At 42.7% G+C, this 27701-nt stretch overlaps 1 protein-coding gene across 1 annotated transcript in view; it reads right to left on the bottom strand.

The window, feature by feature from the left end:
* Nucleotides 1–24875, bottom strand: part of LOC126088134 (probable cytochrome P450 6a13) — a 208499-nt gene extending 183624 nt beyond the window's left edge. Inside the window, exon 1 of the mRNA XM_049906251.1 lies at nucleotides 24771–24875. The gene's annotated coding sequence lies outside the window, so the exon portion shown is untranslated. The remainder of the gene's footprint in view (nucleotides 1–24770) is intronic.
* Between the last annotated feature and the right edge of the window lie 2826 nt (nucleotides 24876–27701).

Below are 27701 nucleotides of genomic sequence, written 5' to 3' on the forward strand. Positions count from 1 at the left end.
TTTGTTGTATTTTAAACACGTTTATTGACTGTTGAAAGCTGCTGGTTTCTTTAAACAACAAGTTGCAAGTTCCGTACTTGCGCATTCCACTATTGACAGCATGTGATTTTTGAATGAAAGTGATGGAGTCAAGAGGGGGTAAATATGTGTTTTACGCCAAGAACTATATGTTAGGGCGGACAATGTATCTGTTTAGGAATTATGAAGATCAGAATGTTGGACGAGCATTTAGTCTTGAACTTGTTTCATGCGGTAACTTCAATCACACATATGATAACGAACCCTCTTTGTAGCAGGAACCACAACGTTTTACGTGCCTTGCTGACATACATAGTGCAGCATCTCTTTTAAACAGGTTTTCCATGCTGAACTACACTACACGTCGCTTCGGGGCCGTCAGTGCTTTTAAAGAAACTAACAGAGGTAAGTGCGTAAATTACAATTCGCAGATCAAACACCCTCCGTTGCAGGTAGTATGTATGTTCCGCAACCACACTGCCCAGAACACATGGTAACTATCGGATCTATTGGCGATAAATAAATCTTACTTCTTTGAGGATGTCCACAGTGAGTCTGTTCGCTGTGGTCATAACGCAACTGGATTAATACTGATTACGAAAGTACAAAGGACAACTAAAGCAAGTAGAAAGATTCAAATGTTACGTAAAATAGATAAAGTGGCAGTAAGAACATGACACTTTTACCTCTGGCCGTGTGCGTGCAGATTAATTGTAGTGCAAGTTTAGAAACGTAGTGGACTGAGCATATGACACTTATTTCCTTCGATAGAACAGTGTATGATGTGTGGAAATCACCTTCGCTTACAGTGTCTATTAAAAAATTTCTAAAGAAACAGCGATTACTGCAAAAATATGTGTAAAACAAAACAAAGGGTTACAGTTATATGCTAAATGAAACGTGTTTGACTGCCAGAAGAGCAATGCATGAAGCCTTCAACGATTACTTACTGAACGACCTCTCACGAATCCCAAAAGAAATTCTGGTCGTATGTAAAGACCTTCGAAGCCATCAACAGACACTCATGGACGACGAAGGTTCCGCAACTGAGGGCAAAAAAGCAAAAGGAACATTTTCAAATGTTCCTTTACCAACGAAATTACAGCAGCCTCACTTTAATACTTATACTACTGCAAGTACAGGATGTCACAGGAGAAATTGTCAACATTCACAGATATGACAGGAATGCTCATTTCAAGCAAGAAACTTATCCTTATTCCGAATGCTTTCCAGAACACATTTAATGTTCATTTGTTGTTGGGCAAGCGCGCGCACCCACGTGTCTTACCAAACCAAACTCTTTGACGTTGTATTCTAGCCCAAGCCACCTCGTTGCTTTCAACCTCTTTGCTCGGTATGTCTTTCTACTAGAGATGGCAAACTGAAACACGTAACTGTTTCGAAACAATTGAAACAGTACAATGTAATGTTTCGATACGCTGTTTCAAAACAGTGAAACAGTTTGTGTTTTGTAATCTAATAAACCTATACATTTTATCATCTTGACTGTCTACTGTATACGTATGTCCACATAAACACAAATGAGGTGCGAGAGCGCTAATCATATCGCAGAAAGTATGAAATTATCACTTAGGCGTCTTGGCAGTTTCGTATTTCTGCAGCAAATGCGCTGCTTTCGTGTCGTGTGACTTTCATACTTTTCAATTGGCTGAGGACAGCCATAGCTGAAGACAGAAAGGCCACCACGAACGGAACTGGAGGTGGGAGCAAACTGCAGAAACAACGGATATGCTACTGGAATTCCCACATTCCGTTAGTATGGGTAATATACCCATCCTGCTAATTTCCATGCACACAAAGGGAATCATTGAGGATAATAGGCACAGTGACTATAGACTCACAAATAACGCCAACTAATTCGAATAAATAACAAAATATAACAGAAAAAAATTTTGTCTTTCAAGGTGTTTCGAACCATTACTATAAATTCACCATGCTTCCTAGTCCTTCCCGTTCCCCATTACACTATCAGTGATATGTCAAACAGATTGCTTGCAATTATGCCTACATCAAATTTATGTATATGTTTAATAACTGACACTCTACGCCTTTTTTTTATTCAAAATGTTGTAGGCTTACTTACGTTTCTTAATATGATTACTGTACATGAACAGAGAAGCGTATGTTATCAAAAAGTGTAATTTAACTGAATGATTTTCACATATTTATTATTTTGAATGTGAATAGTATACGTTGTTTTATTAGTTAGTGTTTATAAAGCAGATGTTACGCCATTTCGGAATATGACAGTCAGCTAGAAACGAAGCTTTATTTTCGGATATCTTAAGCTTCATCCTATTGCTTTTCAAAAAGATTTTGACACTCTTGAAAGTGTTTCATGAAGTAGTATGTTAAATGTGTTTCAGTACCTGTGCCGAGCCCGAATCTCGTCCGACACAGAGGAGAATGAAACATCACTGTTTCGATACAATTAGTCCGTTCCCAGCACTGGTGGACTGAAACAGCCTTATTCTGAAACAATGATACAGTTTCTGTGTCTGGCTCGAGACCGAATCTGGTCCAGTTATCCGAGACAGGGGTGGAATGAAACACCACTGTTTCGAAACAGTGAATCGTAGCCGCTCCGAAACACTGAAACAGTTCCACGTATCGATATACTGTATCGAAACATAGGAACAGTGGCCAAGTGTACTTTCTACCATTACGCTGCCTCGCAGAACACGCAGTTGTCTATGGTGAGGGATTGAGAGTGCATCAGAGGCAACCACCGGTTAACTCTGTTTGTGCACTCGCTGGCTAAAATGTCACATATCTGTACTGACGAAGAATATGGAGATATGGTGTATGTTTACGGCCGCTGTCTATCAGAGTTTTCAGCACACTGCGTGAAACACGTATTCTTCCACGTTCCCATTTCTTCTGAACATGTGGTTCAACAATCTGCGCAGGAACAGCAACACATTGTGAAATGGGGCAGCATTGCCCTAAAACCAACACACAGCGACATTCTGCACGTAGAGTCCGCACAGGATACTGTCGGTGGCTGATTCACAGCGACCAATTTTCGTCCAAAGGTCTGGGCGAGTTCATTTGTTCGTTCGGAAGGGGAGGCCGATACTGTCTGTCGGCGATAGAATCGAAATTCACTCCCTGCAACTTTTCTCAAACGATTTTACAGAAACTGTTTAGCAAAAGAAATCTCTCTTTTTTTTTACTTATAGCTTTTTATGTCAAGTTCATGATTATGTGCCCATCATTTCGCTAATCGCCATGCTTTTTGTGATATTTACGTGGATGCAAGACACTGCGCGAAATTCGAAAAAGTTTGCAATGAAATATGGGGGTCGCTATGATTTTATGTATAGTATATTACATAATACTTTAGTGCATATGAAATTTAGCTAACATCGAATTTTTCTTTAGACTTGGATGGAGGTCTCTGTCACCAATCTCGAGAAAACTAATCTGAGGTAGCACGTTCATTTGCGATCGCGCTGCGTCAGCGATGTAGCCAGGTGAAATATCCACAACGTTCTTCATATTTCATAAAATGTTTGAGATACCGAAATGAGATTTTGGCAAACGATAGCACGCAAAACTTCATTATCTGCCGTGTTATTTCGCTAACTACAGGCTTGTTCGATGAAAGAATCTGATTTTAACGGACACAGAGAGCTGGTGAACGACAAATGCTATGGGTTTTGAAATAACACAAGTGAGGACATCACACGTTTCTTTTGTACTAGGATGAGCTTTCTCATGAGATACTGACCTTACGTTTCCTCAGTTCCTAGCTTAATAAACCATTGCTTTAGACTTCTCTCGCATTTGCGTCTGCATAGCACGTTAGTGAGGTGTAAACTCCGCTGTGTTTTGGCAAAAGAAGCAAATTTTGATATAGCAACAAGAGAAGTGCGTAGGTTGTACTCATAACTCGCCACTCGTGTCTCTTGTCTCAAAGTTACAAATGGTTAATAAGCCAGGCGAAAATAAATCGCTGCATTCTCGGCAGAATTCTTTTTAGATACTAACCAAAACAGAGGTAACATATTTTTGAATGGTCACCACGCAAGTGTCGCCGTGGAGGGCCCCACTTAACATTTACAAAAAATGTGAGTGTAGACTTCAGTTTAGAACGGGACTACCCCTCCGCGTTTATCACAGTATTCTGCACAGACTCACAGACATTTGTATGGCGGACATTACATGCGTTCCCACAATCATCGGATTGACTACAATGCCACACGACTTGAATTTTATCACTGCTTGAATGACAATCGTCATTTGCTTCCATTAATACTACTCACTGCTGAAGTCACGTTTACACGCAATTGTATCAACAACACATGTAATAATCATCGACGGTCACAGAAAAAGCCACACGCTACAGTGGAAACCAATTCCCAAGTTTGATTTTCGATCATTGTTTGCTGCGGCATGATCGGTAACATGTTCTTAGGTCCAGCTATTAGGCAACGTGCAACACAACACGTTCTCCCAAGAGTACACAAATGCACTGATGTTGACAATAAGGTATTTGAACATTTATTGTATATAACAGCTGTAATATGATATGTACGATAATACTTTGAGGTGAATGTGCTAAAAGTACATATTCTCCACTCGATACTTTGTAAAATGCATGTTGTGATGTTTACTAACTGTTGTACATGTGTGAACCAGTTAATTTATTAAATAATACATCAAATAAATAAAAATGTAGATTAACTGTGTTCTGTTTCGAAAACCATTCGGAATAGGGCTTATGTCCACATGAAGTTTTTGCTTAAAATTATCATTCCTGTAATACCGCGGAACTCTGAGCATTCCCTATGGGGCACCCTGTGTACAAACGACATAGATATTAGTGTTATGGGTCACTAAATCACTAAAACTGAACAAGGCATCAGGGCCAGATGGAATTCTTATCAGATTATATACAGAATTTTCAACTGTGTTAACTTCTCTTTTAATCATATTACAGTGTAGATCTCTGACTGCGAACTGTGCCCAGTAGATAGCAAATGTCTCACCAGTCTTCTAGAAGAGTAGCAGAAGCGAACTACAAAAGTATCATACAGTCTGTTTAACACCGATCTGTTACAGAATCTTAGAACAGATTCAGAGTTCAAACACGAGGAGATATCACGAACAGAACGACATTACCCATTCCTTCCAGCATGGCTGAACCCTATCTACCACTTTCCCTTATTATATTTTGCAAGCCACTCACTAAGGCTATCAGGTAGCTGCAGTAACTCTTCGCTTCCAAACACTATTTTATGCAGTACCATACCAACTCTTATCAACGAAAGTACTGTCTGTTGTGGACTGGCAAGACAGCCAATCCACTAGGAGGAAGCCGAAAGGCACGCGTTTAAGCTCACGCAGGCTGGCGTGAGGTCTGGAACAGGACAGGGATATGAGACTAGCAAAAATAATACGTAGCTGCTGGAATACTTAACTTTAATCCATAATTGGTGAACATAGCTCTTGACGGTACATGTTTTACAGCATCAATAGTAACTGGTAATGGCGCCTTGCTAGGTCGTAGCAAATGACGTAGCTGAAGGCTATGCTAACTATCGTCTCGGCAAATGCGAGCGTAATTTGTCAGTGAACCATCGCTAGCAAAGTCGGCTGTACAACTGGGGCGAGTGCTAGGAAGTGTCTCTAGACCTGCCGTGTGGCGGCGCTCGGTCTGCAATCACTGATAGTGGCGACACGCGGGTCCGACGTATACTAACGGACCGCGGCCGATTTAAAGGCTACCACCTAGCAAGTGTGGTGTCTGGCGGTGACACCACACTGTCATTAGGGAACAAAGAAACATTGTCACCGGATTGAAAATTTTTTGGTAGGGAGACCGTATAAAGTTATCCTGGATGAAGAATCAATGGCAGATACAGACATAATTTCATGCATGGCCCAGTGGAGTGCGCTGTGACCTACGTTGTTCATGTTGTACATTAATGAAATAACTACACAGATCAGCAAAAGTTTTGCAACATCCCAGTATGACGTGCAGGTGTGTTGCTATTGTGACTGTTCATGTACAGTCCACAGATCGATATCTAGTGGCTAGCGTTGCTGCCTCTGGATCACGGTATCCCGGGTACGATTCCCAGCCATGTCGTGGACTTTCTCCGCCTGAAGACTGGGTGTTTGTTGATCTTATCATTTCATCATCATTCGGTAAAGTGGCGAGACTAGACAGTGAAAAAGATTGAGAATTTATACGGGTGCTCATAACTACGCAGCTGAGTGCCCCACAATCCAAATATCATCAAAAAATTGTTCAAATGGCTCTGAGCACTATGGGACTTAATATCTGAGGTCATCACTCCCCTAGAACGTGGAACTTCTTAAAACTAACTAACCTAAGGACATCATACACATCCATGCCCGAGGCAGGATTCGAACCTGCACCCGTAGCAGTCGCGCGATTCTGTAATGAAAAGCCTAGAACCGCTCGGCCACAGCGGCCGGCCAAATATCATCACCACCGGCATGTCTATATACTAATCGGAAGGTAACCCATGACATTATTTGTAAACATATACAGGGCTATTACAAATGATTGAAGCGATTTCATAAATTCACTGTAGCTCCATTCATTGACATATGGTCACGACACACTACAGATACGTAGAAAAACTCATAAAGTTTTGTTCGGCTGAAGCCGCACTTCAGGTTTCTGCCGCCAGAGCGCTCGAGAGCGTAGTGAGACAAAATGGCGACAGGAGGCGAGAGAGCGTATGTCGTGCTTGAAATGCACTCACATCAGTCAGTCATAACAGTGCAACGACACTTCAGGACGAAGTTCAACAAAGATCCACCAACTGCTAACTCCATTCGGCGATGATATGCGCAGTTTAAAGCATCAACGATGCTTTCGAACTCATTGATGGGGACATGCTGCGCCGAGTGTGAGAGGAACTTGATTATTGGCTTGATGTCTGCCGAATCACTAAAGGGGCACATATCGAACATTTGTGAATGCCTAAAAAAACTTTTTGAGTTTTTGTATGTGTGTGCAAAGGATTGTGAAAATATCTCAAATAATAAAGTTATTGTAGAGCTGTGAAATCGCTTCAGTCATTTGTAATAACCCTGTATACAGATACCGTGAGCACTACCCACACATAGAACGCCGCATTCGAAAGCATGTGAGACGTCTGGGCAACATTAGAGTGAATAACTGTCATGCCACGAAGAACAGTCGCAGCCAATGATCAAACTGCATCATCACGTTATGCGTTCAACGCTTGTCAACCGGGGAAGTTGTTCGACGTGTGTACCGAGATGAAATCGGTTCCAGATAACAGGTAGTGCTGAGCGCTTACAGCGCACAGGCTTTTCTCGTTCAGTAGGTGCACAGGATTATCGACATCTACTACATTTGAGTCAAAGGAACCATGGACTGAGTGCTTCAGAAGTGAATTTGGCGTTCTAAGAGGCTGCATGACCTTAAGTATCGCAACAGACTGTTAGGAGACGATTGAATTATGCGAATTCCCACTCTCGACACCAGAACACCATGGACTCCGTTACGGATGGGCAAGAAATAATGCAGAATGGACGCCCCTAGGTTGGCGTGGGGGTTGTTTCAAATGGTTCAAATGGCTCTGAGCACTATGGGACTTAACATCTGAGGTCATCAGTCCCCTAGAACTTAGAACTACTTAAACCTAACTAACCTAAGGACATCACACACATCCATGCCCGAGGCAGGATTCGAACCTGCGCCCGTAGCAGTCGCGCGGTTCTGTAATGAAGAGCCTAGAACCGCTCGGCCACAGCGGCCGGCCGGGGGGTGTTTACGGACCAATCTCTGATCTGATAATCACAGACAAAGTGTTTGCAGACAACCCGGTTACATCTCGAACGCCTTCAACACAGTGTCGGCGATGTTCAATAAGGTATGGTGAAGTGATTGTCTGGGGTAGCAACATATGGGGGCAGTTGTTGAGAGCAATATCACTGGAATGAGATTTTCACTCTGCAGCGGAGTGTGCGCTGATATGAAACTTCCTGGCAGATTAAAACTGCGTGCCGGACCGAGACTCGAACTCGGGACCTTTGCCTTTCGCGGGCAAGTACTCTGCCAACTGAGCTACCCAAGCACGACTCACGCCCCGTCCAAACAGCTTTACTTTCGCCAGTACCTCGTCTCCTATCTTCCAAACTTTACAGAAGCTCTCCAGCGAACCTTGCAGGACTAGCACTTCTGAAAGAAAGGATATTGCAGAGACATGGCTTAGCCACAGCCTGGGGGATGTTTCCAAGTTCTGGCGGAAGTAAAGCTGTGAGGAAGGGGCGTGAGTCGTGCTTGGGTAGCTCAGTTGGTAGAGCACTTGCCCACGAAAGGCAAAGGTCTCGAGTTCGAGTCTCTGTCCGGCACACAGTTTTAATCTGCCAGGAAGTTTGAGCAATATCACTGCTCTACTATACAGGGATGAGATTCTGCAACCAATAGTGGAACCCCGTCGCCAATATTTCGGTGAAAATTTCATGTTGATGGAGAATAAATCGCGTGCTCACCGTGCTGTTCTCTTGGACACGTTCCTTCGGCTTGCTGGGATCATCAGAATGGAATGGCCCCCTTGTTCCTCGGACATGAACCCAAACGAACGTGTGTGGCATCGACTGAAGCGTGATATTTTTGGACGTCGACAACGAGCACGTACTCGGCGCAATTTGAGTGGAAGAATCCCCGTTGAAGAGAGTGACAATTTGGGCCAGAGCTGGCTTGATGATCTCTCCGATGGTATGTGCGATCCATCCTGCAATACATTCAAGTGTGTGGGACCCATATAAAGTAGGTCTAACAGGGGATGCTGATCGTATGCAGTACAAATGATGACAGGTTTGTCTGACCATCAGGGGAGCGGCTCGGGAATGCTGCAAAGCTGAGCTGGCGCACGACTGTGGATAACCAATATTGGGTGAAGAATCTAGGATTGTACAACTGTCTCCTGCCTGCCTTTCCTGCAGGGGCTGCGAAAACAAGATTAGACTAAATACCGTGTAAAAATGGGCATTGAAGAAGTCTTCTTCGCGCCCTCCATATGAGAATGGAACAGGAAGAGAGCCTAATACATTGTATAATCGAAAGTGCCCTGCGTCACGCACTTGACAGTGGTTTACAGAGTTCGGAGGAGGATGTAGAATCATTGGAAGAGAGCTTATTTCACTGGTAATCAAGAAATAACCTTCTATCTTGTAACAGGAAAAAATGGGCTTCTGTACACAAGCTAAAAAGATAGCTCAGTTTTAAAAGTTAGTATTCCACGACTTTTCGCCATTGTTCTAAGTTTTTCTACAGCGATACTGTTTTCGAAATGTTAATATTGGTATTTAATCTGTCACTATAATGTCATTCATTAAATCAGTTTTTAAGAAATGTTGACGTTGCAGATTTTGAAAGAATTCCAACTAGGAACGACATATTTTCTCGGATGTCTGTATTAATGTAGATTTTTTGCAATTAACCACCACCATAAACTTTCTTTAACTGAAAAGCAATAAATTTCTTTTTTGTAAAAACTGAATAAATGTTTTGGAAAAGCTTGTACATAACTCAACAATGCCAGATCTCTTGACGAACAAATTTAAATAATACCACTTTCTTGTATCAAACCTAATTTTTTTTTCAAGTAAGAAGTACGCTATCTAATATTTCTAACGATACAAATAGAGATATTTTAACTCTGATCAGTCGTCAGCATGGAAATCTCACAGATGAGTTAATGAAAAGTCGATATTCGATATATCAGTCAATTTTGCAATTACTAGGCACACATTGTTAACTAGGTAGCTTCCGCAGTCGCTAGTGGATAGTTGTCAGCATGGTACAGGAATAAAGTCTTGTTGCTTACATCCTGGGTAACTCCAAAAACCAAATTAGACGCCACCTAAGGGTTAACAGAGGCATTAAATACACGCAATAATAATTTGGAACATTTTGCCAGCAAATTTATTACGAGGGCGTGCTGAGAAGTAAAGTCTCCCGATTTTTTATGTGAAAACACTTAACGTTTTTAAATAAAACATAGTTTATTAATACTCAACATCATTATTTTTCATGTCTACATATTTATTTCTGAACATAGTCTCCCTGGTGACTTTCTTCCAACGAGAGACCAGTTTGTTGATACCGTCACTGCAGAACATTTGACTTTGTTGACAAAGCCAATACCTCACCTCTGCTTGCACCGCTTCATCACTATCAAAGTGAAGTCCTCGAAGTTATTCTTTAAGTTTTGGAAAGAGATGAAAATCGTCTGGGGACAAGTCGGGATATGTGGAGGATGATCTGTGACAGTGATCACAAGGCGTGGGATTGTTGCACATGTCGCAGTGTTGTGTGGTCCTGGCATTGCCGTGCTGAATGAGAGAGTGTTCCATGTGCGGACAAACTCTTCGAATTCGTGCTTTCAGTTTTCTGAGAGTTTTTTTCGCCCATCGACATTGTTACGTTTCACACCGCCACGTCACATGCTACAATTGGGAGCCATTTAGCCACACAAGGTTACAACTTGCGTCAGCGAAGCGGGAAATTCGACAGAGTAGTAAGCATGAGATTTAATATACCAACGGATATTGCGAGCATAGTAAAAAATTCGGAGACATTACTTTTCAGCACGCCCTCATAAACAGTCTGCATGGCAAGAAATCTAAAACGGATATAAAATAATATGGAACAATGTAAACTGATGACTGAGTCACGAAGAGCTTAACATTGCTTGCAACCGGTAGAGCTATATACAATTACGATAAATTGATTTCTCGCGCCACGCAAGAGTATTCATTACGTAAACAACTCAAGCAACATTTTTTCAGGTGAGTCCTACAGCAGCCTTCGGTACCTGTTTCACATTGCTGTGTGTCCATCTGGTAAGTTAATTAAGTAAATAGCCCAGAAAACGATATTTAGAGGCAACAATGAACGTCATGCAATAATTTTAAAAGAAGTACTTCATTTCACCTACCCACATGAACCATGGACCTTGCCGTTGGTGGGGAGGCTTGCGTGCATCGGCGATACAGATGGCCGTACCGTAGGTGCAACCACAAAGGAGGGGTATCTGTTGAGAGGCCAGACAAACGTGTGGTTCCTGAAGAGGGGCAGCAGCCTTTTCAGTAGTTGCAGGGGCAACAGTCTGGATGATTGACTGATCTGGCCTTGCAACACTAACCAAAACGGCCTTGCTGTGCTGGTACTGCGAACGGCTGAAAGCGAGAGGAAACTACAGCCGTAATTTTTCCCGAGGGCACGCAGCTTTACTGTATGGTTAAATGATGATGGCGTCCTCTTGGGTAAAATATTCCGGAGGTAAAATAGTCCCCCATTCGGATCTCCGGGCGGGGACTACTCAAGAGGACGTCGTTATAAGGAGAAAGAAAACTGGCGTTCTACGGATCGGAGCGTGGAATATCAGATCCCTTAATCGGGCAGGTAGGTTAGAAAATTTAAAAAGGGAAATGGATAGGTTAAAGTTAGATATAGTGGGAATTATTGAGGTTCGGTGGCAGGAGGAACAAGACTTTTGGTCAGGTGAATACAGGGTTATAAATACAAAATCAAATAGGGGTAATGCAGGAGTAGGTTTAATAATGAATAAAAAAAATAGGAGTGCGGGTAAGCTACTACCAACAGCATAGTCGCTGGTTGGTTGTTTGGGGAAGGAGACCAGACAGCGTGGTCATCGGTCTCATCGGATTAGGGAAGGATGGGGAAGGAAGTCGGCCGTGCCCTTTCAGAGGAACCATCCCGGCATTTGCCTGGAGTGATTTAACAGCATAGTGAACGCATTATTGTGGCCAAGATAGACACGAAGCCCATGCCTACTACAGTAGTACAAGTTTATATGCCAACTAGCTCTGCAGATGATGAAGAAATTGATGAAATGTATGATGAGATAAAAGAAATTATTCAGATAGTGAAGGGAGACGAAAATTTAATAGTCATGGGTGACTGGAATTCGAGAGTAGGAAAAGGGAGAGAAGGAAACATAGTGGGTGAATATGGATTGGGGACGAGAAATGAAAGAGGAAGCCGTCTGGTAGAAGTTTGCACAGAGCATAACTTAATAATAGCTAACAATTGGTTCAAGAACCATAAAAGAAGGTTGTATACATGGAAGAATCCTGGAGATACTAGGAGGTATCAGATAGATTATATAATGGTAAGACAGAGATTTAGGAACCAGGTTTTAAATTGTAAGACATTTCCAGGGGCAGATGTGGACTCTGACCACAATCTATTGGTTATGGCCTGTAGATTAAAACTGAAGAAACTGCAAAAAGGTGGGAACTTAAGGAGATGGGACCTGGATAAACTGACTAAACCAGAGGTTGTACAGAGTTTCAGGTAGAGCATAAGGGAGCAATTGACAGGAATGGTGGTAAGAAATACAGTAGAACAAGAATGGGTAGCTCTGAGGGATGAAGTAGTGAAGGCAGCAGAGGATCAAGTAGGTAAAAAGACGAGGGTTAGTAGCAATCTTTGGGTAACAGAAGAAATACTGAATTTAATTGACGAAAGGAGAAAATATAAAAATGCAGTAAATGAAGCAGGCAAAAGGGAATACAAACGTCTCAAAAATGAGATCGACAGGAAGTGCAAAATGGCTAAGCAGGCATGGCTCGAGGACAAATGTAAGGATGTAGAGGCTTATATCACTAGGGGTAAGATAGATACTGCCTACAGGAAAATTAAAGAGACCTTTGGAGAAAAGAGAGCCACTTGTATGAATATCAAGAGCTCAGATGGAAACCCAGTTCCAAGCAAAGAAGGGAAAGCAGAAAGGTGGAAGGAGTATATAGAGGGTCTATAGAGGGGCGATGTTCTTGAGGACACCGTTACGGAAATGGAAGAGGAGGTAGATGAAGATGAAATAGGAGATATGATACTGCGTGAAGAGTTTGACAGAGCACTGAAATACCTAAGTCGAAACAAGGCGTCGGGAGTAGACAACATTCCATTAGAACTACTGACGGCCTTGGGAGAGCGCGTCCTGACAAAACTCTACCATCTGGTGAGCAAGATGTATGAGACAGGCGAAATACCCTCAGACTTCAAGAAGAATATAATAATTCCAATCCCAAAGAAAGCAGGTGTTGACAGATGTGAAAATTACCGAACTATCAGTTTAGTAAGTCACGGATGCAAAATACTAACGCGAATTCTTTACAGACGAATGGAAAAACTGGTAGAAGCCGATCTCGGCAAAGATCAGTTTGGATTCCGCAGAAATGTTGGAACCCGTGAGGCAATACTGACCCTACTACTTATCTTAGAAAATAGATTAAGGAAAGGCAAACCTACATTCCTAGCATTTGTGGACTTAGAGAAAGCTTTTGACAATGTTGACTGGAATACTCTCTTTCAAATTCTAAAGGTGGCAGGGGTAAAATACTGGGAGCGAAATTGTACAGAAACAAGATGGTAGTTATAAGAGTCGAGGGACATGAAAGGGAAGCAGTGGTTGGGAAGGGAGTGAGACAGGGTTGTAGCCTGTCCCCGATGTTATTCAATCTGTATATTGAGCAAGCAGTATAGGAAACAAAAGAAAAATTCGGAGTAGGTATTAAAGTCCATGGAGAAGAAATAAAAACGTTGAGGTTCACCGATGACATTGTAATTCTGTCAGAGACAGCAAAGGACTTGGAAGAGCAGTTGAACGGAATGGACAGTGTCTTGGAAGGTGGATATAAGATGAACATCAACAAAAGCAGAACGAGGATAATGGAATGTAATTGAATTAAGTCGGGTGATGCTGAGGGAATTAGATTAGGAAATGAGACACTTAAAGTAGTAAAGGAGTTTTGCTATTTGGGGAGCAAAATAACTGATGATGGTCGAAGTAGAGAGGATATAAAATGTAGACTGGCAATGGCAAGGAAAGCGTTTCTGAAGAAGAGAAATTTGTTAACATCCAGTACAGATTTAAATGTCAGGAAGTCGTTTCTGAAAGTATTTGTATGGAGTGTAGCCATGTATGGAAGTGAAACATGGGCGATAAATAGTTTGGACAAGAAGAGAATAGAAGCTTTCGAAATGTGGTGTTACAGAAGAATGCTGAAGATTAGATGGGTAGATCACATAACTAATGAGGAGGTATTGAATAGGATTGGGGAAAAGAGGAGTTTGTGGCACAACTTGACAAGAAGAAGGGACCGGTTGGTAGGACATGTTCTGAGGCATCAAGGGATCACAAATTTAGCATTGGAGGGCAGCGTGGAGAGTAAAAATCGTAGAGGGAGACCAAGAGATGAATACACTAAGCGGATTCAGAAGGATGTAGGTTGCAGTAAGTACTGGGAGATGAAGAAGTTTGCACAGGATAGAGTAGCATGGAGAGCTGTATCAAACCAGTCTCAGGACTGAGGACAACAACAACAACAACAACAACTTCATTTCACCCGTGACTCACAGGTCCATGGACACTTCTGAGTTACGCGCTACAAGGTCTTTCGAAAGCTACTCGCAGACGTAACACTTCATCACTAAAAAACCGGCTTTTTGCAAACCTCTATGCACAGACCAAAGGCAGTACGGTGAGATTGCTGGAACAGCTCTTCTTAGCTTCTTTGTGGCGCTGTTGCGTTGTATCTCACCGCCAACGCTTCATAAGTAAATGCACCCACACTGGGTGCTTACGTAAACCCACCTTCATGTACGGGACCGCTAACACAAGCTTGTAAGGTCGCGCTAGACTATGAGATGCGCGATTCGAATCCCCGTGATGGCAGAAATTTTCGTCGTCACTATTTAGTGGCCTAAAGGAGGAGAGGAGCTGGTGTACAGTTTGTGATCACCGAAAGTTGCGCCATTTGTCGTGGGTTAAATTCAAAATATCTCCGCGTCTCCCAATGCACATCTGCAGTCTCGTAACATACGTCTGTGTGCCACTGTTAATGGACCGTCTGTCGTACGCGACGAACCTCTTACAAGTAAAGCTCTCTAACAATACTCTTGGATTTTGATCGGCTTTGAATGTGTTGTAGTGTAGAGCAAAATTAGAGAAAAACATTTTTATACGCGTTTATATGGCCGATAAGAGGGTGAAACACGCCCTTGAAAAAACTGAGTTTAATATTTATGAATGAACACCCTCGAAAAGGTGACACATATTTAAAAAAACTTCAAATAATTGTTTGATGGTCCTTAATGTACGTTACAACGGTGCACGGAGATCTGTCTAAAAAGTCGTTTCTATTCTAAATCCCCTATACCCCACCTCCCCTACTACTTTGTTTTTCATTTCGACATTCGATTAACAGGAATACGTACAGCATCAGTAAGACCATATGCAATCGCGTATATGAAGTGGTATTCCCAACGACACAGCTGGCGGAAATCAGCTAGAAATATTTCTATATCGTTCTACACTTGACCGATGTTTCTACACTTCAGTGGCTATTGTCATGATGGGTCGTTTAACAAGTCTTTCTCATTGTCAGGCAAATATATCCTAAATATACAGGGTGTAAATTTTAAGTTGACAAACCAGAATAACTAGAAAAATAAACTTCACACAAAAAAACGTATAGAATCCAAAGTTGATTATTTTCGAGGGGGACATTGCTGGCGCCAAAATTAGCCCGCCACCCCAGCTACTTGGGGGGTGGGGCGGGAGGCAAATAAAAATTTCAAATAGGAACCCCCATTTTTAATTGCAGAATCAGATTCTACATAAAAAACAACATACATTTTGTCTTAAACATTTGTTTTGATTGTTGGTAGTTGGCGCTGTAATTCAAGAAAATCCATGTTCTCATTTTTGCGTGGAAAATGGTTACAGATAAGTAAAAAATACTTTTTTACTTCGTAAATTTTGAATCGCGAAAACTAAAACTGTCCATCTCTCCCCATAGTATGGGGTTTGAGAGAGAGAAATTAGAGTTTTACAAATGTTGACCCAGTCCGAATCTGCGGAAAAAAATTATATTTGGCTCAACATTTGTAAAACTCTAATTCCTCTCTCTCATACCCCACCCTATGGGGAGAGAGGGAGAGTTTTAGTTTTAGCGAATCAAAATATACGAAGTAAATAAGTATTTTTTATTTATCCGTAACCATTTCCCACGCAAAAATGAGAACATGGATTTTCTTGAATTACAGCGCCAACTACCAAGAATCAAAACAAATGTTTAAGATAACATGTACATAGTTTTTTATATAGAATCTGATTCTACAATAAAAAATGGGGGTTCCCATTAGAAATTTTAAAGTTGCCTCCTGCCCCACCCCCTAAGGACAGGGGTGGCGGGCTAATTTTAGCACCAGCAGATGTCCCCCTAGAAAATAATCAACTTTGGATTCTACACATTTTTTCATGTGAAGCTTATTTTTCGTGTTTGTCAACTTAAAATTTACACCCTGTGTATCGTACATATATTGTTCTATACGTAAACGTATATTTTTTATTTTAATTTTATGAAGTATGAAATATCTTGTGTAGGATTTGCGTTGTCTTTTTACACTTGGAGTACTACTTATTATTTTCAAGTTGCGACCTTCTCAGATTTAATTATGTTATATTTGAAACTGTTTGTACATTACTATTGTAACATTATTCTAAATCTGTAAGATAATAATAAATGCACAGAATCGTTTGGGTAAAAAAAAATGCTGACTGCCCTTTGATTTGGAGAATTTCTAGCTTATTTCTGACGTCATCAACAGGATCATTAATATCGAAGATTTTCGATGATCCTGCAGTCACTAACTGCACCTAGGTACTAGGAGTTGTAAAAGAGTACGCAAAATAAACAAAGAAGTTTACCGTTACAGGTAGTACAGAGTTATTTAAAAATAATTTTGCTATTTGAGTAAATACATTGACAATGTTGAACAATGCTGTTATCATCTAGAAAAGATACTTAAGTACATACTCTGATTTCGACTTCACGATTGCGTAATCTCTGATTTCGACTTCGGTTCCGATAAAATCATCGTCGTCACATCTCTACAAAAGCGATATTCCCAGTATAATTTAATCGCAAAGATAAATGCGGCAGTAAACGAATGAATTATTCTGCACGGAGTCACGTAGAATTTCTTACATCAAAACACCTACCAAGCAGTGCTGGTCCACGTTTGAAAGTCTGTCGATATAGTTAGGGCTCAGCCTGCAGAATATTGACTAACCCACTACAAACTGGTAACTCGTAACCACAGTTTGATACATGCAATCACATCACACCTGTTTATTTTTGTTGTATACATCTACAACCATCAAGCAGCCAACAATCCACATTGTTGAATTCGATTTCCGACGCATTACAGTGATTCGCAACACGGTTCTTACAAAAGATTCCAGCAATAAAAAAATACCACATCTGCCATTATTCCGGATTGCTAAGGACCCCAAGAGGTATGTAACATCACAGTACCGGGCGGCTTAATTACGATTCTCTCGTAAACTACAGACATTTACTGAAGATGAACGTTTCTCATGATGGAAGAAATGACATCTGAGGGTAGGGTGACCACTTGTAAAATAACGAAGAACAAAAAACACCGTGTGAGTCGCAGTTTATGTTTATTCAGATTTATTCGATCCTTGCCAGATGTCACCTTCATATACAAATCTAATCCTGTGAATCCTAATTCGCTATTAGGACGAAGCTTCAACTAAAACCCAAATTAAAGCTTCGGTCTGGTGATTAACTGTGACTCGCAGTAATTAGATTAAGATCTGAACGTGGTCTTTGGCAAGTGGTGAAGCCGGTAATCCTAATAAACATAAAATGCTACTGACACGGCGTTTGTCTTTCTTCATTAACGTTTATTTTCGGGAGTACAAAATGACTAATGGATAGAACAAAGCCGCGCCGAGCTACCGCGCGGTTTGAGCGACACCCCCGGGGTAACAAGGCCGCCCAGCAGTGTTAGTGACGTCACACTAAGCGGCCCATAGCCGACGCAGCAGTCCACGGACACCTCCGTACAGACGCGCCTGATGCTAACCATCTTCTGTCCGTCATACAGAAAGGAGCGAACTGTAATTCGAACCAAAGACCAAATTATATATATTCTTGTAAACAGCATAAAGGTTCATAACGAAATACCGATTACATATACGGGCAGGAATAAGTTTAATCGATTGAGGAACTTTGCCACTATTTTATAATTGTCAGAACACTATTTACCTTTAAAACTCGCATACAGGTGGTGACAAATGCCAACTGACAGCAGGACTTAACATTTTCAAGCTATTACACTGAAAGTAAATTATCTTAAACAGTGTCATACATAACAAAACCCTCACAACTTTCGTTTACAATAAGGTAACAAGAGTTCGCTTTATCTCATAAAACACATGACTATTGTGAATTTACTCATATGTTCATGGTGACAGCTCTTTTCAAGAATTTTTACAAGCGTTGTTGTTGTTGTGGTCTTCAGTCCCGAGACTGGTTTGATGCAGCTCTCCATGCTACTCTATCCTGTGCAAGCCTCTTCATCTCCCAGTACCTACCGCAACCTACATCCTTCTGAATCTGCTTAGTGTATTGATCTCTTGGTCTCCCTCTACGATTTTTACCCTCCACGCTGCCCTCCAATGCTAAATTTGTGATCCCTTGATGCCTCAAAACATGTCCTACCAACCGATCCCTTCTACTAGTCAAGTTGTGCCACAAACTTCTCTTCTCCCCAATCCTATTCAATACCTCCTCATTAGTTACGTGATCTACCCACCTTATCTTCAGCATTCTTCTGTAGCACCACATTTCGAAAGCTTCTATTCTCTTCTTCTCCAAACTAGTTATCGTCCATGTTTCACTTCCATACATGGCTACACTCCATACAAATACTTCCAGAAACGACTTCCTGACACTTAAATCTATACTCGATGTTAACAAATTTCTCTTCTTCAGAAACGCTTTCCTTGCCATTGCCAGTCTACATTTTATATCCTCTCTACTTCGACCATCTTCAGTTATTTTACTCCCTAAATAGCAAAACTCCTTTACTACTTTGTCTCATTTCCTAATCTAATGCCCTCAGCATCACCCGATTTAATTTGACTACATTCCATTATCCTCGTTTTGCTTTTGTTGATGTTCATCTTATATCCTCCTTTCAAGACCCTGTCTATTCCGTTCAACTGCTCTCTAAGTCCTTTGCTGTCTCTGACAGAATTACAATGTCATCGGCGAACCTCAAAGTTTTTACTTCTTCTCCATGAATTTTAATACCTACTCCGAATTTTTCTTTTGTTTCCTTTACTGCTTGCTCAATATACAGATTGAATAACATCGGGGAGAGGCAACAACCCTGTCTCACTCCTTTCCCAACCACTGCTTCCCTTTCACGCCCCTCGACTCTTATAACTGCCATCTGGTTTCTGTACAAATTGTAAACAGCCTTTCGCTCCCTGTATTTTACCCCTGCCACCTTCAGAATTTGAAAGAGAGTATTCCAGTTAACGTTGTCAAAAGCTGTCTCTAAGTCTACAAATGCTAGAAACGTAGGTTTGCCTTTTCTTAATCTTTCTTCTAAGATAAGTCTTAAGGTTAGTATTGCCTCACGTGTTCCAATATTTCTACGGAATCCAAACTGATCTTCCCCGAGGTCCGCTTCTACCAGTTTTTCCATTCGTCTGTAAAGAATTCGCGTTAGTATTTTGTAGCTGTGACTTATTAAACTGATAGTTCGGTAATTTTCACATCTGTCTACACCTGCTTTCTTTGGGATTGGAATTATTATATTCTTCTTGAAGTCTGTGGGTATTTCGCCTGTCTCATACATCTTCCTCACCAGATGGTAGTGTTTTGTCATGACTGGCTCTCCCAAGCGTATCCCCAGTAATAAAGAATGGAAACAAAAGATAGATATCAAATATTCTCCTTTTAACACAGACATCACTGAACACAAGATTCTGTCTTGCACTGTGATTCTAAGGGACTGCTCTTTCCTTTAAGAAAAGCCTGACAATTTGAAGTTCACTCTGCTATTGAAGATACACTTCTTGAAACAATATTTAAAATGTTATGAAAGGTAAGGAAATGAAATACAACCAAGTGCATTACATGTAAGAATGTGAGCAAAAGGCTGAGGCTCTCTTTACTTACCATTTTCAATCTCTCAACAGCTTATTTCCTTTTCCACGTAGAAATCACCAACTGCAAGTCTCATTATTGCTGTCTGTTACTAACAAAGTGCTTTCCTATTTAGAAAACCTGACAATTTGATGTTCATTCTGGTACTGAAGATAAACACTTTTCAGAGGAGTTCTAGAACCTATTCCTGCCCGTATATGTAATCGGTATTTCGTTATGAACCTTTATGCTGTTTACAAGAATATGTATAATTTGGTCTTTGGTTCGAATTAGAGTTCGCTCCTTTCTGTGTGACGGACAGAAGATGGTTAGCACCAGGCGCGTCTGTACGGAGGTGTCCGTGGACTGCAGCGTCGGCTATGGGCCGCTTAGTGTGACGTCACTGACACTGCTGGGCGGCCTTGTTATCCCGGGGGTGTCGGTTTGAGGCGCCATGTCACGGATTGCGCGGCCCCTCCCGCCGGAGGTTCGAGTCCTCCCTCGGGCATGGGTGTGTGTGTTCTTCTTAGCATAAGTTACTTTAAGTAGTGGGTAAGTCTAGGGACCGATGACCTCAGCAGTTTGGACCCTTAGGAATTCACACACATTTGAATATTTTTGATAGCACAAAACAAGACGTTTTGTAGAAAGAGTTAGTGTACCTAGACTGTGACAGGAAGTGTAGGTAGCTACACTTCGGGCACAATCAGTTTAAGAACAGCACCACAACTGCCGCTGAAGAGAGTATTGCCACGCGGCCGTGACGATAAAATAGCAAACGCAATAAAACTGGATAGACAGAGGAAACCACAATCCTCACTGCATCAGAGTGACAACTTTAGACACAGTAACGACAGAGTCTTCAACACAGATGTCTCTTGAAGATGAAATAATTAGATTAGATGAAAATCGTTCACGTGTTGGAACACCGAGTGAAATGTAAGAGTGTGTCAACCCTCAGCACGCGTGCAAAATAACGACGTGACAAGAAAAGTGCCCGCCATAGTAAGACATCCAGCCACAGAAGTATCGTAGAGACAAAGTCATAGATCACAAGCATATTTTTAAAAATATTAGATCTAAGTTTTAAAAAATACGCTATTGAGGGTAAATCGGGAAGTAAGGTGGAAAGACGGAAATAAGTTTGAAAATAGTTCTTCACAAATACGTTGTAGCTTATTTCATTTATGAGATTTTACTCTGTTTGCATTTATTCTACGATAATTCAGCTTTCTTGATACTTTATTAACGCACCAGACGCAGTAATGTATTAGCTTGGTGCATAAATTCGTACCGTTTTTTCGTAAGTTTAATAAACAAGTGATAGGCATAACAGAGACTTTACTCATCAATAATATATTCTCCATCACTATTTACAACAGTTTCACAATGCTGGGGTAACTTTACCATTCCGCAAGTGCAGCAAGCACGTTGTTTTGTGGCAAAGAACTCGTTGCGCCATATTCGGAGCGCATTTTCATCCGAATAGTACGTTGCTTGAAGCTTGTTCGATAGAGAGTGGAAAAGGTGGAAAATTGAGGGTGCAAGACCAAGTGAATAAAGTGTTGCGGAACAACTTCCCAGTCAGTGTATAGTGTTTTTTATCAGTCAAGCGGAACGCTCAAAAAAAAATGGTTCAAATGGCTCTGAGCACTATGCGACTTAACTTCTGTTAACTTCTGAGGTCATCAGTCGCCTGGAACTTAGAACTACTTAAACCTAACTAACCTAAGGACATCACACACATCCATGCCCGAGGCAGGATTGGAACCTGCGACCGTAGCGGTCGCTCGGTTCCAGACTGTGGCGCCTAGACCCGCACGGCCACTCCGGCCGGCGGAATGCTCATGGTGAGGTATCACTCCACGCATTTCTCCAGTTGGCACTCTATTTTCTATCGTCCACTACCTATATCCAAGTGAGAAAAAGACAATATGTGCAGTCAAATAGCAAGTAATGACGATCTATAAATAAACTCATAACAACCGGAATATCAACATGAAAAACAAAAACGCAACGAACTGATGCTCCAACCTAATATATTAACTGTTTCATAAATTGCGTACAATAACAATTAAAAAGAACAATGAGATTGTGGGTCCGCCTTGATGCAAAACAGTTGTGTTATTTATTTATTTATTCGCAAAGTAGTTTGAGCGACAAATTTTGCCTCATCTGTGGGTTCTGTGACTCTTAGACTTGCAGAAATAGCATTGTTACAAAACATCGTAAAATATTATTATATGTATACTGTTTGGTTCCAAATATTGTTTCCTGTGAATAATTTTATAACACCTAATTTACTATAAGCAACAGCATGGTTTCACGACTGTTGCCGCTGTTTACGGTATATTCTCCGCGTTCTTTTGTTGCAGTTTTTCTCAGTGTACCTCATTGCATCTGCAACTGTATGAGCGGCTATTAGTAAACAAAGACAAAAACGTGAATTTGTGTATGGCAGCGTTTTACAGCTGGGATTGCGGCAGTGTTGTGGGTAGTTTCGGTGTGTACTAGGTTGGTACGTAGTTTGTCACGAACGCAAGTTCGTAGCACGGCTTGCAGCTACTTTGTGACGCAGAATAACATTACTTTCGCACCTTGTTCGAAGTCCAAAGTATTACGCCATCGTGCCGTTCACGTGTGCCGCGAGAAATGTATTGCATATTGCGAGGAGGTTATGAAAACTGTAGTGGAAACTCTGACGACTCTGTTTCTTACTTACACTCAGTCGCAGAAGTATTCGGACAGTGGGAAGTTTCACAATGAGTACTCGAGAAACACTCACTATGAAACCCAAACATATTTATTAGCAATATATATGCGTAACAACGTTAATTACAAAAGAATTATTGTATTATTTCGTTTCCAAAACATAAATAACAGAAAAATTAACAACAAAAATGAAGCATCCTGCACATCCTGCTGCTAGAAAAGTATTCGGACACTTTCCAATAAATGTTCGTAAGTTGTACGACGAAAATGTCAATACCTTGTGGGTCCACCTTTCATTTTCAATACCTCCTCCAATCTACTAGGCATACTTTCCACGAGTTTTTTCGTGAAATCTGGGTCTATATTTGCCCATTCTTGGCGCAATTTCTCTTTCAAGGTCTCCTCCGTATAGATGTTGTCCGCGCGGAGGGTCCGTTTCAATTTATCCCACAGATGTTCGGTTGGGTTAAGGTCTGGTGATTGGGGAGGGGGGTGCAATACTTTCCGGGAATTGAAGAGCAACCACATTTGTACAATATGCGCTGTATGCTTGGGATCATTATGCTGATAAAAATGAAAGTTGTTCGCAATACCTAGATGTCGTGCACTCTGCTTCAAATGTCCTCGCAGTATATTCAAATACGCTTCCTTGTTCATCGTATCATCAATGAACACCAAATCACTCACACCACTGCCGGACATGCATCCCCACACCATAATGCTCCCACCTCCAAACTTTACTGTTGGTTTGAGGTTCCTGGGATTTAGCTCTTCATCGGTCTTTCGCCACACGTTTGCCTTTCCGTCGCTTTGCCATAATGTAAATTTACATTCGTCGCAAAATATAACCCGATTCCACCAAGCCTGATCGTATTCGGCGTATTCCCTCGCAAACTGCGTACATTTCTTCTGGTTCACGGCATTTATGAATGGCTTTCGCCGTGCCACTCGTCCATGGTACTGCGATCCGTCGTAGTACTCTCCGCACCGTTTCGGGATGAACTTTTATACCGAGGTCTCCCTCCACCTCACTTGCAATTCGTGTGGCAGATATTTTCGGATTCTGTTGTACCTTTCGCTCAATCACATGTTCATCTCTCTGTGAAAATGTCCGTGGCCGTCCTGTACTGCAACGGAATTCCAATCGGTCTTCTTTCTCGAACCGTTTAATAATGTCGTGAACTGTACTTTTCTTCATGTTCACTATTGCGGCAATTTTCCTGCAGGTTTTCCCCTTCGCGTGATGATAAACGACAAGTTGCGATTGCTCGAACGTAGAACACTTCCCTCTGCGTCCCATCGTCGACCTGCACAGGCCCGCGATACGTGTTTACGAATCATCGCTATCGTTCAAATGGCTCTGAGCACTATGGGACTTAACATCTATGGTCATCAGTCCCCTAGAACTTAGAACTACTTAAACCTAACTAACCTAAGGACAGCACACAACACCCAGTCATCACGAGGCAGAGAAAATCCCTGACCCCGCCGGGAACCGAACCCGGGAACCCGGGTGTTGGAAGCGAGAATGCTACCGCACGACCACGAGCTGCGGACATCGCTGTCGTCTCGCGGAAATGGACACACTGCAGTCGCTTCACCCTCTGTGCGTCTCGGAATGAACTATTCTCTCACTTTGTCCGCCTTGGTCCGAATACTTTTGTTGCACCTTCCCATGCCGTTTTCAGGAAATATTACGTAACAGACACATGTGCAACAACAATTCTTCGTATTTGACGAGTGTTTCATGTTGCGACATCGTACCCAGAGTCCCAAATACATTACAAAGTGCAATTTCTGTATTTGTTCATGCGGCAAACTGCAAAATTATGCGCCGTAACGTGTTGTCCGAATACTTTTGCGACTGAGTGTATGTTATGACGTTACGAGATGGCCGGTTTTCTCGCCACCTGGTGCGCCATTGTCACACGGTGAGACATTCCACAGCAGAGAGCGCCGCGAAAGTATAATATCACGCTGTACAGGGCCGGAACGCTTACCTGTGTCGGTGGCGGCCCTGAAGTGAGTCCGAGGAAGCGGCCGCTGTGAATTGGCTCTCCCGCTGTCGGCCCCACGCCTCGCACTGCCGCAGCCGACTCCAGGTACAACCGCCGACTGGCCCATTACGTGGTTGCCCGCCTCCTTTTCCTCCAGCAGAACAGACCTTGAAAGGGTAGCACATTACTTCGTCACGGTCCAGCGACTGCACGTGATGCAGACGTCACCTTCCACGCCGCTTGTTAACTTTTTGACTTGCGCGTCTCTGAAAAAACCTCTGCTCTGAGCCTGGGTCGAATGTATCTACACTTAAAAAAGTGGAAAGGATTTAAACCGCCGACACCTTGACCGAACGCTTCCGAACTAATACTTCAGTATTGTGCCGTGGAGTGGCACATTTGTCATGGCCAGCGCCTTTGACGTTTGCAGTTAATTCCATAAATTATCTGGGAGTAGGCATTAGGAGTGATTTAAAATGGAAAGACCATATAAAATTAATCGTCGGTAAAGCAGATGCCAGACTGAGATTCATTGGAAGAATCCTAAAGAAATGTAATCCGAAAACAAAGGAAGTAGGTTACAGTACGCTTGTTCGCCCACTGCTTGAATACTGCTCACCAGTGTGGGATCCGTACCAGATAGGGTTGATAGAAGAGATAGAGAAGATCCAACGGAGAGCAGCGCGCTTCGTTACAGGGTCATTTAGCGCGAAAGCGTTACGGAGATGATAGATAAACTCCAGTGGAAGACTCTGCAGGAGAGACGCTCAGTAGCTCGGTACGGGCTTTTGTTGAAGTTTCGAGAACATACGTTCACCGAGGAGTCAAGCAGTATATTGCTCCCTCCTATGTATATCTCGCGAAGAGACCATGAGGATAAAATCAGAGAGATTGGAGCCCACACAGAGGCATACCGACAATCCTTCTTTCCACGAACAATAGGAGACTGGAATAGAAGGGAGAACCGATAGAGGTACTCAAGGTACCCTCCGCCACACACTGTCGGGTGGCTTGCGGAGTATGGATTTAGATGTAGATTCTGGCCCGGAAACCGGAGCTACAGGCGCAGAATGGTAGTCAGTGTGAATTGGCACATGGAGACTGCCGGTTCCTCCTGAGCGAGTTCAGTACGGACTACGCGCGAATTTTTTCTGGCTAAAGGCACTGAATGGACCTCGGGAGAGATCAGTGTTCGTATAGATTTCAGAGTCGGATATGCATATGGCGATGACGTGCAATTGCGGCCTGAGACGTTGGATTTTGTACGACAGTAGTATGCTGGGTGATTAATAGACTGCTACGGTCGCAGGTTCGAATCCTGCCTCGGGCATGGATGTTTGTGATGTCCTTAGGTTAGTTAGGTTTAACTAGTTCTAAGTTCTAGGGGACTAATGACCTCAGCAGTTGAGTCCCATAGTGCTCAGAGCCATTTTTGATTAATAGACAGCAAAGAATTAATACTGTGTTCTACGCCTATATTCCTGCTGCATAACGCGTGCCTACATTTCAAGTTACGTAGCCTGTTGTGGATACCAGTGGTAACAAACCAGTATTCTGTTAACTTTTACCTGCTAATGTTTTTGGTTAAATCACACAATTGTCCCTTTTAGGAGCAGTTGTAATTCATGTGTTAGGGACGTTTCTCACTTCTCCATAAGCTCTCTGATTATATAAAGGGCTTATTTCAATAGTGGTACAAGTCCATTTTTGTTCATTTTCAGATACAGGGTCCTAAAGTTAAGTGAGCGCTGAAAAACCTGCAGTTGAGACACCAGAAATACACTCCTGGAAATTGAAATAAGAACACCGTGAATTCATTGTCCCAGGAAGGGGAAACTTTATTGACACATTCCTGGGGTCAGATACATCACATGATCACACTGACAGAACCACAGGCACATAGACACAGGCAACAGAGCATGCACAATGTCGGCACTAGTACAGTGTATATCCACCTTTCGCAGCAATGCAGGCTGCTATTCTCCCATGGAGACGATCGTAGAGATGCTGGATGTAGTCCTGTGGAACGGCTTGCCATGCCATTTCCACCTGGCGCCTCAGTTGGACCAGCGTTCGTGCTGGACGTGCAGACCGCGTGTGACGACGCTTCATCCAGTCCCAAACATGCTCAATGGGGGACAGATCCGGAGATCTTGCTGGCCAGGGTAGTTGACTTACACCTTCTAGAGCACGTTGGGTGGCACGGGATACATGCGGACGTGCATTGTCCTGTTGGAACAGCAAGTTCCCTTGCCGGTCTAGGAATGGTAGAACGATGGGTTCGATGACGGTTTGGATGTACCGTGCGCTATTCAGTGTCCCCTCGACGATCACCAGTGGTGTACGGCCAGTGTAGGAGATCGCTCCACACACCATGATGCCGGGTGTTGGCCCTGTGTGCCTCGGTCGTATGCAGTGCTGATTGTGGCGCTCACCTGCACGGCGCCAAACACGCATACGACCATCATTGGCACCAAGGCAGAAGCGACTCTCATCGCTGAAGACGACACGTCTCCATTCGTCCCTCCATTCACGCCTGTCGCGACACCACTGGAGGCGGGCTGCACGATGTTGGGGCGTGAGCGGAAGACGGCCTAACGGTGTGCGGGACCGTAGCCCAGTTTCATGGAGACGGTTGCGAATGGTCCTCGCCGATACCCCAGGAGCAACAGTGTCCCTAATTTGCTGGGAAGTGGCGGTGCGGTCCCCTACGGCACTGCGTAGGATCCTACGGTCTTGGCGTGCATCCGTGCGTCGCTGCGGTCCGGTCCCAGGTCGACGGGCACGTGCACCTTCCGCCGACCACTGGCGACAACATCGATGTACTGTGGAGACCTCACGCCCCACGTGTTGAGCAATTCGGCGGTACGTCCACCCGGCCTCCCGCATGCCCACTATACGCCCTCGCTCAAAGTCCGTCAACTGCACATACGG

Source organism: Schistocerca cancellata, chromosome 6, assembly GCF_023864275.1.
Source record: "Schistocerca cancellata isolate TAMUIC-IGC-003103 chromosome 6, iqSchCanc2.1, whole genome shotgun sequence".
NCBI lineage: Eukaryota > Metazoa > Arthropoda > Insecta > Orthoptera > Acrididae > Schistocerca > Schistocerca cancellata.